The 15,280-nt window shown below is 40.6% G+C and overlaps 1 long non-coding RNA gene across 1 annotated transcript; it reads left to right on the forward strand.

Moving 5' to 3' along the window:
* The first annotated feature begins 12,188 nt into the window (after positions 1-12,188).
* LOC104158239 lies at positions 12,189-14,707 on the forward strand. The gene is made up of 3 exons (XR_696419.1): positions 12,189-12,237; positions 13,285-13,406; positions 14,547-14,707. It is a non-coding gene; the product is annotated as an uncharacterized LOC104158239 (long non-coding RNA).
* The last annotated feature ends 573 nt before the right edge of the window (positions 14,708-15,280 follow it).

The raw sequence follows: 15,280 nt of genomic DNA on the forward strand, positions 1-15,280 counted from the left end.
AAAATCCAAGCCATTCTGTTTTGCTTCTTCCTGTAGGTTCTTTTCTGGACAGCACCTCTCCCTTCCTTGTGGTGGCTGCTTGTACGGCTCTTGGGGAGATTGGCAGGAACGGCCCCTTGCCAATCCCCAGTGAAGGAACAGGGTTTACAAAGCTGCAACTTGTTGAAAGCTTATTGGCCCGAATCCCTTCCAGCAAGGAAACAAACAAGGCAAGATTTTGTAGTGGTGTTATGATTCTTATTCATTTCTGGAATGCTCTGTGCCCAGGTTTATGTATTACCTGCCAAACTTGGCCTCATTTTTTAAAGGAATTAGGCTTATCATTGGCATTAGTGAGTCAGAATTAGGCTAACGGTTTTGAGAACTAGACTAAGGATTTTTCCATTGTTGTCTAGCAGTTGACCACTTGTGCTTTCTCTAGTCATAAGTAGGAGCTTAAGGGATGAAAACTATGAATGGTCATAATTTTAATTCAAGAAAAATGGGAGTACCTTCTTTTACCTGGAAATAATCCTCAAAGGTTACAGGACATTTGTTTTGATCTGTGTTTTGGAAGAGAGGTGCATTGATAGCTCTAATAAGTCACTTGCATGTCTAACTTCTGGTACCTTAAGTGAAACTTCAGCAAGGTTGAGGAGGAGTGGGTTTAAAAGGTATCTTCTGGACTTACGGGAAGGTTATGTGATGGTATTGGTTTTTTGTTTTTATTTAAGATGAAGGAACGAGCAATACAAGCATTAGGTTATTTCCCTGTGGGAGATGAAGATTTTCCCCACCAGAAGATACTGTTGCAGGGTTTAATGGATTCTGTGGAGGTGAGGCACTATCAATGATTATTCCTTATACTGCAGTGAGTATTTCTGTTTGAATGCTTTTTATATATTCTAGAGCTAGGTTTACAAGGGGAACTGTCTTTTTGCAATAGTACCTCTGGGTTTTTTAAAACTTCCTTAAAATAGAGGGCCGAGGTAGGTTTGGGGCTTGTAAAATGTTTTATACCACAGTTTCGAAACTTGCCAGTCCAGGTCTCTGCCTCAATCTGAGAAGGATAGTTCCCCTTCAGGAGGACTACATGTATATGTAAAATCTTAAGAGCGTATAGTAGTGAAGCCATAGGTCTGTACTTTGGCCTTCAAAAGTACCCTAAAAGTAGATAATATAAACACACCACCTTTTTCATCTGAACCACATCAGATGATATAACTCTCTTGAATTAGGGGCTTTATTTATAGGAACATATGTATCTGTTGTCAGTCAAGGTGCATCAGTGTAGCACATTGCATTCTTTCACAGTACTTCGGAGCTGCGATACATACTGCAGTATGCCATACAGCAAAATTAAGTAGTCAGGAAGCTTTTTTAGTGTTCTTCATTTACAGTCTGTTTTACCTTTGTTCATACTGGCACAGGCTTCAGCATTGTAGAAGCAGCTGTTGAGTATCAGACAGGATGGCTGGAGACCTCCAATGTGGTGTGATCAAACAAGCAAGAATAGTAAGAACATTGTGTACACAAACATAAAATGATGTTTCTAAGTGCACTGTTTATCTCCTGTAACTGCTTAGGGACATTGCAGCTTCCTTTGTAAAATGTGTACTTGGAAAAAAGCAATTTAGCTTAGATTGCAGGAAGTTAAGGGCTTACTTCTCCAAATGCCTGAGCATTTTGTGCTTCCAGAGAGTAAGGAAGGCAATCTAGAAAGTACTCAGCAGGTATGGAAATCAGTTCTTACAACCCAAGATTTATCATAAATAATGACAAAAAAGTGGCAGAATTCTGCACATTCTGTTCCTGAGGGCTTAGGGAATACTGGAAAGAAGACAGAGAAGCAAAGCAAAGTATTGCCTGAATTCTTTTAATGTGAAAAACAAATTTGTGCATCTCTTAGAGATGATCAACTTCTACACAGAATTACAAGAGAATCCTTTATTACTGCGTGCCATAACAAGGCCACAGTAATTTTGTTAATGACTGGGAGTCTTGTTCTTTTATTTTCATCCTGTCTCTCCAATTCGGTTCACTAATTCGAACTTCTGCAGATGCTACCAAATGCTTTGTAGGAGCTTCGCTTTAAAAATGAGCGTGGAAATTTTAGCTCTTACTATTTGTTTTTGGAGAGTTTGACATCAGCTCAGTTTCCATCAATTTCAGTGGCTCTGAGATGCCACCGTTTCAGAAGTTCACCAAAAGAGTGATCTTACTGCAAATTGATGCTGAGAATTGGAGTTGGGAGAGAGACTGTGGTTTTGTGGAGTAAGTGCTCAAAAGTTTTGGTTTGTGTTGAATTAGTACTGTCAGTGCCACTCTGTTGTGCTTTTCAGGCCAAACAAATAGAACTGCAATTCACTGTTGGTGAAGCTATTACCAGTGCTGCTGTAGGAACCAGCTCGGTGGCTGCACGTGATGCTTGGACAGTCACAGAGGAGGAATATATCCCTCCTTCAGGTAGGCCTTCCTAATACAGAGTCCAGGTTGAGGAATGTAAAATCTCACAGTTCTGGACTAACACTGGGTTCCATAACTTTATTTCTGTGGTGTTTGATTTATAACGGTAGAAGTAAGAGACATTTTGTGTTTGTTAATGCACTGCTTGCTGTTCTGCAATGCTGATGACATTCTTCTCAGAGGGTAGAAGACTTTTTCGTATGCTGTTCAGGTAGCTTCTTGATGAAATCTAATTCATTGCCACTTGACACTGCATTTGGTTTATTTTATCATTTTGGTTTGCCATGTTGGGTTAGTTTCAGGTCTAACATACAGAAACCTTTTAAAATAGCATTTTGAAACCTGCACTGGAAAATAGGGTTATAAAGTTAAATTGCGAGTGTCTTTCAGACAATTTGGAGAGATATGATTAAGTGGCATTTACATGAAGTAAATGCAGAAATTTTATTTAAGGACTTAAGGTTCTGTAGCCCTTGAAATACAAGCATGAGAAAGTGCTAGCTTCAAAACAGGGTGCTGTAAAAATATCAGCTTCAGACCTGCAAACAGGTGGTTTAATGGTGTGAGAGTGGTCTTAGATCTGTAGTGTACACAAAACTTAAGCATGTGCAGAATGGGATTAGAAACCGAACCCTGCTGTTGCTGCAGAAATTTTGAATCCTAAGGAAAAAAAGAAATGTAGTGCACTGGGTCTTATGCAATATGAGTGGTACCTCTCCTTGGCCACAGGGTCTGAAACACTTTCATGAAGGGTTTCTATTCAATGTTTCTATTAGGAGAAGTACTTCCCCGGTGACTCCACTGAAGGTTTTTCCTAAATAAGCAGAGATTAAGGAGTCACCTGAGTACTCATGGGCTGATTAGTTTTTTCATTGCCACTGCACATTACATTGAAATTAAAAATGGATGTGGCTGATTCTCAAAGCTCCCCCCCCCGCCCCACCTTTCTTTCTTTCCTGTAGATTTGAAAGTGAATGACGTGGTTCCCTGGGTCCTAGACCTTATTTTGAACAGGCACATTATCAGCCCCAACCCACATGTTAGACAGGCAGCTTGCATCTGGCTTCTATCAATGGTGAAGAAACTGAGCACACATAAAGCAATTAAGGTAAGAAATATACCCTTTCCTAATGCTAACTCCTTGTCTCTATTTTTGCTTGTCACATCCTTTCTGTCCTTTCCTTCCCTTCACTGCCATTGCCTCTTTTCTCCCGTGCTGCTGCAGTCTTCGTTGAGGTCTTTTTGAGACATGGCTTATCTTTTTGTTAGTAGTGGAACATAATAGCTGGCAGATAAAGGAGACTGTTTGGCACTTTAGTGAACATCTGACTTGGACTCAAGTCAGTGTGAGCTTAGTGTAAATATCTGTTGTAAGATGAAGTAGCAGTACAGCTTCCCTTGGGAAGAAGATGTTGGTGTCTGTATAGTTTTTAGGATTTATTTTTGGAAAGTATCAAAAAGAGATCTAGGAGGGGAAGAAGGGGGAGAACTAGATGGAATTCCTGGACTCATTTGTTTCACAGAGTTTGTCATGACTTTGGTACCTAGGAGCAATTGTGATCTTCTTCATATACTGTGTATTTTTTGTGTGCTTTGATGAAAACCTTATATTTAGGGTGCTTTTCTGTAGTGAGAGAATGTGAAGGGTCCTTTAAAAGGACTTAATAAAGCATTCCCAACCAAAAATTCCTTTCTCTGCTTAGAGGTACTACAGACTGTGGTGGGACCATGTAACCATTTTGTGCTGTCCAGGTAATGATAGAGGTTTGGGACAATAGGTGCTTTGCAAATATAAGCTGTTCCATGTAAAATCTTACCTCGTATTACATTTGTCTAAGCAAGGACCTTGTGGGAGGTGGCAGAATCCCCTAGTTTGGAGATGAAGGAAAGATGTCTTCACACAGAGGATAGCTTCATCTGGCTGCAGGCCATATTTATGATGCATTACTGCCATGTATTAGACAAGGAAAATGAAATATGTGGTTTACTAATGGCATAGTAGCTGTAAAAAGTTGCTGGACAAATAGCTGTTATCTTCTGTGAATGTCAGTCAGGCAGCTACTTACCTGTGTGGAAAGTAGGGCAGTTCTTGTCGTAGGTGTAGCTCAAATAGGCAACACCATTGATACAGTAGCCTCTGTTTATCTGTTAGGAACTTGCCTTGAGACCAGACAAAGGATCCGAAACCTGAGATAAAAATAATATCCTTTTTTTCTCATCTTACAGTCTCATCTGAAGGATATTCAAAGTGCATTTGTTGCAATTCTGTCAGATAGTGATGGTAAGTACTATCACATCTTAAGAGTTGTGTCTTTTAGTGGGCTCTTAACAGAATGGAGGGAATCTTTGAACAGGCAGAAAGTCACCTACTCTCTTTCTGTCAGTCAGCATTAAAAGATGACTGTAGAAACATCCCATTTGTGATGTAATATGAATGATTTCTTTCCTAGGCATCATAGATAGAGATAAGCACAGCACAGATGTTTTTCTGCATTTGCCCCTTCAAACTGTAATAACAGAAGCTGTTCAGTGGTGCTACTTCTGTTCCTGCTTTGCAGGATGTGTATTAGAGAGTTCTGCATGGACAGAAACTCTGCACCCTATTTAAGCTAGCAGATTGTGGCTTACATGTCTGTCCGGGGCAGCTAGTGGAAACGGTGGCATTCAGCAGACTATCCAAAGCTCAGTAAGTTGAACGGAGTATTACCATTAACTTTGCTGGACTTCAGGGGCCAGCAGTGTGTCAGAATACTTACAGCTCTTGGAATTCTCTCTGCTATTTCAAAACCTACAGTGACAATATTAACATGAAGATGTCACCTAATTTGATGGGGGGTGTATCTTCAGAACAAATTGCTGTTTCAGAATGCAAAGCTTGTATCTTCCCAGACTAAATCTGCTCTAAAATGGAGAGCTGTGAACTGCAGCACAGAGCTTTGTTTGCTGGATCATGACTTTGGTTGAATCTTGTTTTTTGAAGTTTGTGTGTTACTTAATTACATGCTTATCTTAAATCTTACTTTGTAAAATCTCTTGCAGAGCTTAGTCAAGATGTTGCTTCAAAAGGTCTTGGGCTGATATATGAATTAGGAAGTGAACAGGATCAGCAAGAGCTAGTCACCACACTTGTTGATACCCTTATGACTGGGAAAAGGTACAGTGCGAGAGTACTCGTGAGCTGTGTGTCTGATGGGAACAAAAATGTGCCTCTCCTGCGTGTGGAAAGAGATGGTTTTGGCCAAGGGCAAGCCAATATCCATATATTCCCTGTGGGTCAAAGTGGAACATTTTTTAATTCAGCTTAGAGTTTGTTGTGACTGAAGTTGTTCTGGTTTTGTTCCATTCAACAAAGCTTCAGAATGGATCAGTCATGATTCAAGCAGTTCAAATCAGTTGGGGTTTGGTTAGATTTCCTGCTTGCTGCATTATGTAATTACAAAGAACAATGACTACTTGCAGCTACTATACACAATGTGAATGTTGCAGAAGTGGGGACTTGCTTGTGCCTGAAATATACCTTTTGCTGAGGAAGTGTTGTTAATGATCACTTGTCAACTTAGTGCAAAAAAGGCTGGTCTTGCAGGACTCCTGGCTAGTAATTATGTCAGTTGGTGCTGGAAATGCTCTTTAACAGCCTACTCCTGTCTACCCTGGTGTGGGTGTGACCACTGTGAATGACAAAAACCTGGGCTGGGAGTGTGGGGATCTAGTGGTGATAAACAGGAAGAGATTATATGAATGGAAATTGGATTTTTTCATTTTGAAATGGAGATTTGCTGTCCATTATATAGCTTGTGTCTGGGCAGAAATAAAAAGCCATCACTCAGTGTTTTGACTTTTTACCTCCTGACTGCACAGCAAAACCCTCACTTTCTGCTGCATTTCTGTAACATTACACATCATGCAGGTTAATGAGATTCCTTGCAGTGTGTGTGGCTTTGCAAGACCTGTATGGGTTTTGTGGGATTGGAACTGAAAGAATGGGAAGTTACTGAGTTAATAAAGCAAAACAAATTAACTCTTTCTGTAGTGTGCAGTTCATTCAGGGGTAGAGTTCGGTAAAGCTAATACTGGACCTCTTTTCTACCAGAGCCAAACATGAGATGACTGGAGAAACTGTGGTGTTTCAGGGTGGCCTGAGCAAAACCCCAGATGGGTAAGTTCACTGACAGTCTCAGTGACAGACACACAATCAGTGCTGAAACAGTATTCCCTTGCTTATAAATCTGCTTCTTGAGCTTTTTGTTCCTTCTTGTTCTCTAAGCTACTATAACTATTTTCTTGTAGTACAGATAGGGTGTTCACTTCTCTTTGTCTGGTTTAGACTGTGATTTGACTATAGCTTTAACTATTATGGCATTTGTGTAGCTAAAAATAGTGACACTGATTTCCCTTCTGCTTTCCAAAGTCAAGGCCTTTCTACCTACAAGGAGCTTTGTTCACTGGCTAGTGATCTCAATCAACCAGACCTGGTGTATAAATTCATGAATCTGGCCAACCATCATGCCATGTGGAATTCTCGGAAGGTAATTTGCTGTTTTCATACCACTTCCATTCCCACTGTGAACCCTGGAAACAATAACTGCATTTCCCTAAGTCTGATTATGTGATGTACGGATAAATGCATGTGGAGGCCATTTGTTGATGCTCTGGTGTCAGGTCCAATGCGAATTTACCAGCCTGAGAAACAAATACAGGATTACTTGAAATTCTTATTACAAAACATTGGTATCACAGGGTTCATATCATTCTATGTGCCCCTCTGAATCAACTGTGACCCTGTCCTTTTACTTTTGAGTGTGCTTAGAGGCGAGATCTTGATGTGTTCAAACAGTGAGTTGATAATTTCAAAACTGGGTGAATTTTCAGATGCCAGAGAAAGTGACCTATGTTATGTAAAAAGGGAGAGCAAAAAGTTTTCAGCAGCAAGTTGCTAAAAAGCCAGTTGACAATACACCAGTTTAATCACTTGTCAAAAGTATCCTTTTTTAACTCAAGTCTTGATATTTTAAAGCTACTGAGACCTTTAGCAGAACCAAAATACTATTGGATCCACTGCCTGCCAAAAAAAGTAGTATCATAAATTTGAAGATTTAAAGATTTAAGTATATGTTTCAGAGCTTTAACTTTTGGACTTTTTCACTGGCTTTACATAAACATGGAAGAACTTGTTTTGTGACTGGGAGCAGGCAGAGCACCTTTCATGTGCTTTCATGCAGAAGGCCCAGGTAGCTGCATCTACTGTGTTGCACCTTTCATGCTCTTTCATGCTTGCTACCTGAGGTTTTGAGTTTCTGGCAACACCACTTAGTGTGAAAACCAAGGCCCAGCATTAACTTTCTTTCAAAGTTTGACAAGTTAGGATGTCTCTCAAGACTTCCTTCTCTTTGCACTGGGACTTTAGAAGCACAGGAGCATGGTTAGGTTCTTGACGTGTTTCACCAGCCAGGATGAGTTAAGAAAATCCACTCAGCAACTGTAGGTTGAACTTTGGCATTTGAGGAATTTGTGGAATTGTCAAGTCTGTGCTCCAGACCTGTGCAGAAGAGCGAGGCAGAGCGAGCTATGCAGGACCTTGCAGGTGATGCCTCCCTTTTCCTTATACTTTCTGCAACCTCTTTCTCCTCACAGCAGTGGTCCTAACTGAGAGTGTGTCTATTACTCTTCCTTTTCTGGACTAACCTAGGCAGCATGTCATGTCCTGTGAAATCCCTAGTGTGGGGTTTTGAGTGGCAGCTTTTGACACTGCAAGTCAGGAGACATGGGGTCATTAGAGGTGGTCACTGTACTGCCTGTATTGAGCAATTTCTTTTGGGGCTCTTCTGCCAAATCCCATGAGACTTCATGGGTGAGCATCAGTTCCGCTGTGTTACTATTGACAGTGTTGGAGAAAGAAAAGAGTATGAAAGAATACTCGAGTTGGAAGTAAAAATGGACAGATGCAAAATGATAATCCCCAGAAATTTCAAGTTGCAGAGCTAAGGTAGTGTTGTTTTATTTTTAGTTTTTCAGTTCCTAAGTTATTCTAGTTCTTCTAAATGCAGCAGAGTTGTAGGGAAGCAGTGGCCCACCCTTGTCAGTTTTTCTGAGAAGGAATCTCTTTGGGAAGAACATATTCAAATCTTCATGGTTTTGATTCTCCTCCACCACCACTTTTGCACATGAGGTCAATTGGTATCTCGAAGTGAAGGTTGAAGAGAAGAAAGTTTTAAAGTAGTATGCTGTCTGCTGAGTGTGATTGTATGCTTGAGATCACTGTGCTACTGTAGTACTGATGGGGGGCTCATTCTGGTACCATTCTAGTCCTTTTGATTTGATCTAAATGTAGACTGTGTCAGTCAACTTTGCCACTGACTGTGGTGTGCCCAGGAGCAATAACTGAGTGAGTGAGCAGATTGTTTCAAGAAATACTCTTTTGTCATCATTTCAGGGCGCAGCTTTTGGTTTCAATGTGATAGCTACCAAGGCTGGAGAGCAGCTGGCTCCATTTTTACCCCAGCTTCTTCCCCGGCTCTACCGTTACCAGTTTGACCCCAACCTGGGCATTCGACAGGCAATGACCAGTATTTGGAATGCCTTGGTCACCGACAAGTCGATGGTGAGTGAGCAGCAAAGTGCAGAGTGGTGGGTTTGCTGCTAGCCGGCAGTATCTCGGAGATCCTCATGGGACAGTTGCATCATGTGAAACGAGGAGCTGTGCAGGAAGGGGTGAGGTTTTGTCCTGCACAGAAAGAGGTACTTGAATCCATGGATGAGCTAGAGGATGTGCAGAGGATTTGCACTGCTGCTTACATGTGGAAGGATATTGCAGACCTTGTTTGTGCAGCCAGTGTTAATGATTTACTTAGTGGGGTATTTCCACACTTTGATATTGCTTTGATACTGCTTATGAGAAACTCTTCAGGAATCCTTATGGCCTGAGATGCCCTTCCTAGAGCAAGAGCGTCTATGGTTCCTCACTTTTTAAGTGGGAGGAAGCCCATGGGAAGAGGCTGTTCCATCAGTTTGAGGATAAGACCTCCCAGGCAAGTTTCAGGAATAAATGATTTTTGTGAGATGCCCTTGCTCTAGCTCTGAAAGGCCTGGAGTAGGGTTTGCAGATCTTTTTTCCTAGCAAAGCTGATCTTAGTGTGAAGTCATTCACTCTGATCCCTCATCAAGGCACAACTTCTTCTGTAAATACATGTTTGGTGCTGCATCTAAACAATGTAGTTGATAAATGACTGAGGGACTTTCCTCTTTGCTCGTAGTCTCTGTCACAGCATTAAGCCCTGAAGCAGTGCAGAGAAAGGCACGTCTAAAGGAAAGTCAGAGTAAGTTTGCAGGGGGTCAGCTTTGGCAAGCATTAGTTCATCTGCTGTGGCTGAAAGCCAGTTGTATTGTCCAAAAGGATCTTTTTTTTTTTTTTTTTTCCTGCCAGAGTACAAGACAAGGATGCGTGTTCCATGCTTGTTTCATGATTTTTCCTTTTTTTAATAATAGGTTGATAAGTACATGAAGGAAATTCTTGAGGATTTGGTCAGTAACCTAACCAGCAGTCTGTGGAGGATCAGGGAATCCAGGTATTACTAGGAAAAGTAACAGATTTTTCTTTGAACTCTCTTCTTTTTCCTTCTTCACCATAAACGTGTTAACCTGAAGAAGTTGAGGGGGGGAAGAGGACATGTCCTTTCATCAGGATAGAGCTCAGTCTCATAGTCTGCACTTGAAGTGTGATACAATCTTGAAGCTATTTGCTTCATTGAGCCCAAAATTTTTTATTGCAAGTAGCTTAAACATGATACTAAACAACATCCTTTGAAGGAGGAGTTTTCTGGTCATAAAGTTTTCACCTATCCTTGGACCTGAAATAGTGCTTAATGTTAGAAAATCTTGACAGTCTGACTATATGTGTACTTGGCACCTGGATGCCAGTTGGTATAGCATTTTAATGAACTGCTTTTTGTTTATAATGGTTTGTAGTTATGCTGTATTGAAAACTTTGTTTTAATTTCAATTCCAGACTTTAGTTGATTTTTGTTTTGTTCTTATCCTATACTTACAGTAAAGAAATCTGAAACAATTTTCTAACTGGAATGTTCACAGTAGCAATTTTCACCACAGCAGCCTTTCTCACTTGCTGTAACCTGTTTCAGATTTCATCTGCCTGGCTGAACGTTTTTTTTCTCTGCTAAAGGAGACGTTCTTATGACAGAATAGATGTAGGGTTTGGTGACAATAAGGAATGTGAAATAGTTGTTGGGTTTTTTAACTATTTACTTGCATTTATAAACATATCTGTATGTACCCTTATATCAAATAAGTACACCATGTGAAGGAAATACAATTCCTTGTTTGCAGCTGTCTGGCACTGAATGACTTACTAAGAGGAAGACCTTTGGATGACATTATAGACAAGCTTCCAGAGATCTGGGAAATCCTATTCAGAGTGCAAGATGACATTAAGGTAATGGAAATTATAATTGAACAGGAATCTTCAGCAGAAAGTATAGTGATCAAGCTCTGAGATGTTTAAAGAGAGATTCTCTTGAGAAGTCAAGTTGAAGCCAATGGAAGTTTTGGGTATTAAGCTGATGAGAAATTCAGACTCCCTGCAGTTAAAATTTCTGTGCTGCCTTGGAAATTCTTTGTGTATGTTTCTGATGTTTTTAAGTGTTGGTTTTCATTTCTACTGTGCTTATTCTTGATGGTTCAGCATTTTTCCTGGATATAAAAGAATTCCTAAGTATTTGCTTAACACCTGAGTATAGAAACATTTATTTTGGGCTGCTTGTGTGGTTAAATGACTTGTATATACGAAGTCAGACTCCTGGGGTCCTTCCAGGTTTGGCCTGTGTTCTCTCTAGATCCAGACTTCTCTGCTGAAGCTTAGGCAAGGCTGAGCTGTTTTCCGGAGTGTACTGTGTACCAGGAAGTTGCTCCCATACTGGTAGATTTAGTATGTTCAGAAATGTTCCTGGAGACTGAAGCTGACTGAGCAGTTTTGCCTCAGTGCTGATGAGCTATATTAGCCTCCAAAACAGAGCAACTGCCTGCAAACTGCCTTTTGGGAAAGGTCTAATTCCTGAATTTTACCTGGAAACAGTTTGGGAAGGTCTGCTTGTGGCAGGCAAGATTTTTTCCAAGAATGTCCTAAGACATTACCAGTCCAGGTGATTGTGTTTCAGTACCCAGGAATATTGCTAGATACTGCTAATTCATCAATACAAGTGAAGTTAGAATCCAGTTGGTGGTAATGTCACATGCTGCCAGAGCTGCACTAATTTTACTATTTGCTTGTAGTCCATCTTTCTCTAGTACTAGACATTCAGTTGAGTAGTGTCACTAAGCCACAGGTGTCATATTGAGGAGGGGGTAAAGCATACCCAAAGCACTATGTACTTCTTTTTGCAGTAGAAGGTTCTGTTGGGGTTTTTTTGTGTTTGTTTTGGGATTTTATTGTTTATTTGGCTTTTTTGTGTGTGTGTGGTTTTTTTGTTTGTTTTGAAAAGGACTACCAATAAAATAGTATCACAGAGACAAATCTGAACAGAAGCACAGAGAACGTGGTGTTGTCACGCAGGATTGTTAATGTATTTGTCATTGAGTATCTAGTCTAAAATTCCTTTAAAAACTATTATATTGTATTAAGTATTAGCCATGAATATAGCCTTGTCAGAACTAGTGTTATATTTATCAATTAATATGAATTGTTCTATAGAAGACTTAAAAATAGTAACAATGGATTCTTGACTTCTTTTTTAGGAGACTGTGCGAAAGGCAGCAGATCTAGCCCTAAAAACTTTAAGCAAGGTAAAACTGTAATTTTGTCATTTGCACATGGAGATGCGTATGGTTTTGATGTCAGATTATCATTCACTGTCATATCTGCAGGAGTGACTTGACCTGTTTGCCATAGACTATTGTCTTGAGAAGATGTCTAGTATAAGGTGCAGTTGTGATAAACAGAACAGCCCCCTAGAAAGCAATCATAATACGCTTGACCACATAGTCTTCTGTGCTTTTGTTGATGCTGGTGAAGTTCTGCTTCACCAGAGTGTAACACTGAGCATAATGCAATGTTACTTTCTATACAACCAAAGAAGGGATATAATGAACTGATTTTTTTCCCTCTGTCCTTTTTTCCCCCCCACTTGGGGGTGGGATTTAATGAAACTTCCTGTAACTTCAACAGTTGACCAAGCTCAAGTGATCTAGTTGACCAAGGCCATTGGAACCTCACTGGCCTGAAACTAAGTAGTCCAGTCTGAACATCACTCTCTGGTGCAGTTACTGGCAAAAGATTTTTTGGGTGTAGTACACATAAGCCATACAAAATATTAAGTGCTTCCTCTAAAATAAAGTCACATCAGTGGAAATGTAAACAGCTCTTAAGAGCTGTGTTTGAAATCACAAACTTCACAATGCACACAGCATGACATTTCAATGGCACGAGTGGTGATCTCATGCCAAAATGTCATTGCAATTGCAGAATCTGTTCTGATCTGGGACTTGCTACTCTGCCTCATGAAATGATTGAATCCGTGTGGCTGAGATAGGCTGTCCCTCAGCTGAGAGGTCATTTGGTCCATTTATTCATCCAGATGCAGATCAAGGCCTGTTAGACTCTGAATTTGCTTTTTTGGAAGCTCACAGTAACTGAAACCCCTTTTAGGGATGTGGCTTAGGCCTTAAGTACCTCTTGGAGAGGAGAATGGAGGTGTAACAGAGCCTGGGTTTGGCCGTGAGCAGTTCCTGTAGTTGCTGGTGGCTGCTTCTGTCTGACTGAGAAGGTGCTTTAAGGTAATGTGAGCAGGAGGTTTGTACATGCTTGCAACGCTCATTCTCACCTGTCCCCAGGTCTGTGTGAAAATGTGTGATCCCTCTAAAGGAGCAGCTGGTCAGAAGACGATAGCTGTATTGCTCCCTTGCCTCCTAGACAAAGGAATAGTAAGCACAGTTGCTGAAGTCCGATCTCTCAGGTTAGTTCTGCATTGTGTGAGCTTCCTGGGGGTCCAGTCATGATTTGTCCCGAAGAGACCCAGCTTATTCACCTGAATTGCAGAATGTTCTTCGGGTATGAAGTGACAAGTTTCTCCCAAAAACAGCTGTCCTGCTGAGTCCTTTTCTCACTGAGTTCAAACAGCAGCCCTGGGAACTCTACCTGTTTTCTGGGAGTATCTGACCTCTGCGAATGGCCAGATTCAGTTCCCAGCAGGAAGCTCTTTTTGCCCTCTACAACTGGCAAACTGATCTGCAGGCAGTTTGCTGTGCTTCAGGATGTCTTTCAGGACTGGTGTATCTCTTCTGCTTGTAAACAAAAAATCCCACGGTAGTTCTTGAAACAGCCAGGTCTTATTTCATGATTGGTTGTGAGTAATGACAATTTACATCCCAGAGGCAACTGCCTTTGGTCACACTGTTCATGACATTTTATGTCATGTAAGGGTTCACTGTCCCTTGATGTGTAGGGGCTTCATATGCTTGTCACTTTGTAACCTTGTTTATTCCTTCAGTTGCTTGAAGGACAGAAAAGCTGGAAAATTTGGACCTGGAGTGTAGCTGGTCTTTGCAAAAATAATTTTCTTTTATTGAACACGACTATGCAGGAAGGTTAGAAAGCTCCTAAAAAAACTATAGTGAGTATTTCTTGAATTTTTTTCATCCCTTTTGAAGATATGAAAACCTTTTGTCAAAATGCAGCCAGAGAGATGAGGTCAGTCTGAAACTGACAAGTGGGATTTGAGCAGATCATTGTAACTTGTTTTTTCTTGGGCAGAGACAAGGGATGTCTCTGGGGTGACTTCGCACAGAGCTTCTTTAAAACATGAACATGTGTTATTTCTTCCTACATCTGTCTGTAGTACTGTTTCTTTGCTTGTTCCTTTTGTGATACCATGGCCAAAGTAAGCAGTCTCTGTGCAAAGCATGGCATCAGTTGGAAGCTCAGGGCTAAGCAGGGCTTAAGCAGAAAAATACACAGATTTTTGTTTGCAGGTAGATTTACGTTGGTGTACCTGAGATTTGGATTTGCCTTTTTGTTGGTACTGGATTAGAGCAGAGGGATTTTTCAGCCAAGCCTGTGTGTTCCTTTGTTGACCTTCCCTTTGATCTTTTTCCAGCATTAACACTCTTGTGAAGATCAGTAAAAGTGCTGGGTCTATGCTGAAACCTCATGCACCAAAACTTATCCCAGCCCTGCTGGAATCCTTGAGTGTGCTGGAGCCTCAGGTCCTCAATTATTTGAGTCTTTCTGCAACAGATCAGGAGAAAGTAAGTGCAATTATAATGGGAAAGTATCAACAGAACAGAGATAACGACAAACATTTAAGCTTCATTCAGTAAACAGAGAAATAGCAGATTTGCTTGAGAAGTGTTCAAAGGTGCAAAGAGAAATAGCTAATAAGTTACTGAAAAAAAGTTTGGTCATTGGAATATGGATGGACAAATGTGGGATTTTATTATTTTTTTTTTAAGGGTTGGGATTTTTTTAATTCACTAGACTACCACATACTTCAGAAAGTGAAGAAAAATCTTAGTAAGAACTGTTGTTAAATGTCATTTCAGCTCTATGTACAACTGTGAAACAGGTGAAGAGAGCGTCTGTAATAATTATCTGGAATGCACCTGTACTGTAAAACTTTGCTGCTATTTTTCCCAGGGGATTAACTGTAGGACTTCTTATAACATAAACTAGAAGGTGTGCCATAGCACTGTGGGCTGGAGGTGGATGTTGTCAGCAGTGTGTACTTTAATCTCTCTCAAAGAACCATATTAATCAGTAGCGGTCTTCTGGGAACGTGACTGAAACCCACTGTTCAGAAGCAAATTTAGCTAATTTCATTGTGGAGAGGGA

This window comes from Cariama cristata, unplaced genomic scaffold (genome assembly GCF_000690535.1).
Source record: "Cariama cristata isolate BGI_N322 unplaced genomic scaffold, ASM69053v1 scaffold39722, whole genome shotgun sequence".
NCBI lineage: Eukaryota > Metazoa > Chordata > Aves > Cariamiformes > Cariamidae > Cariama > Cariama cristata.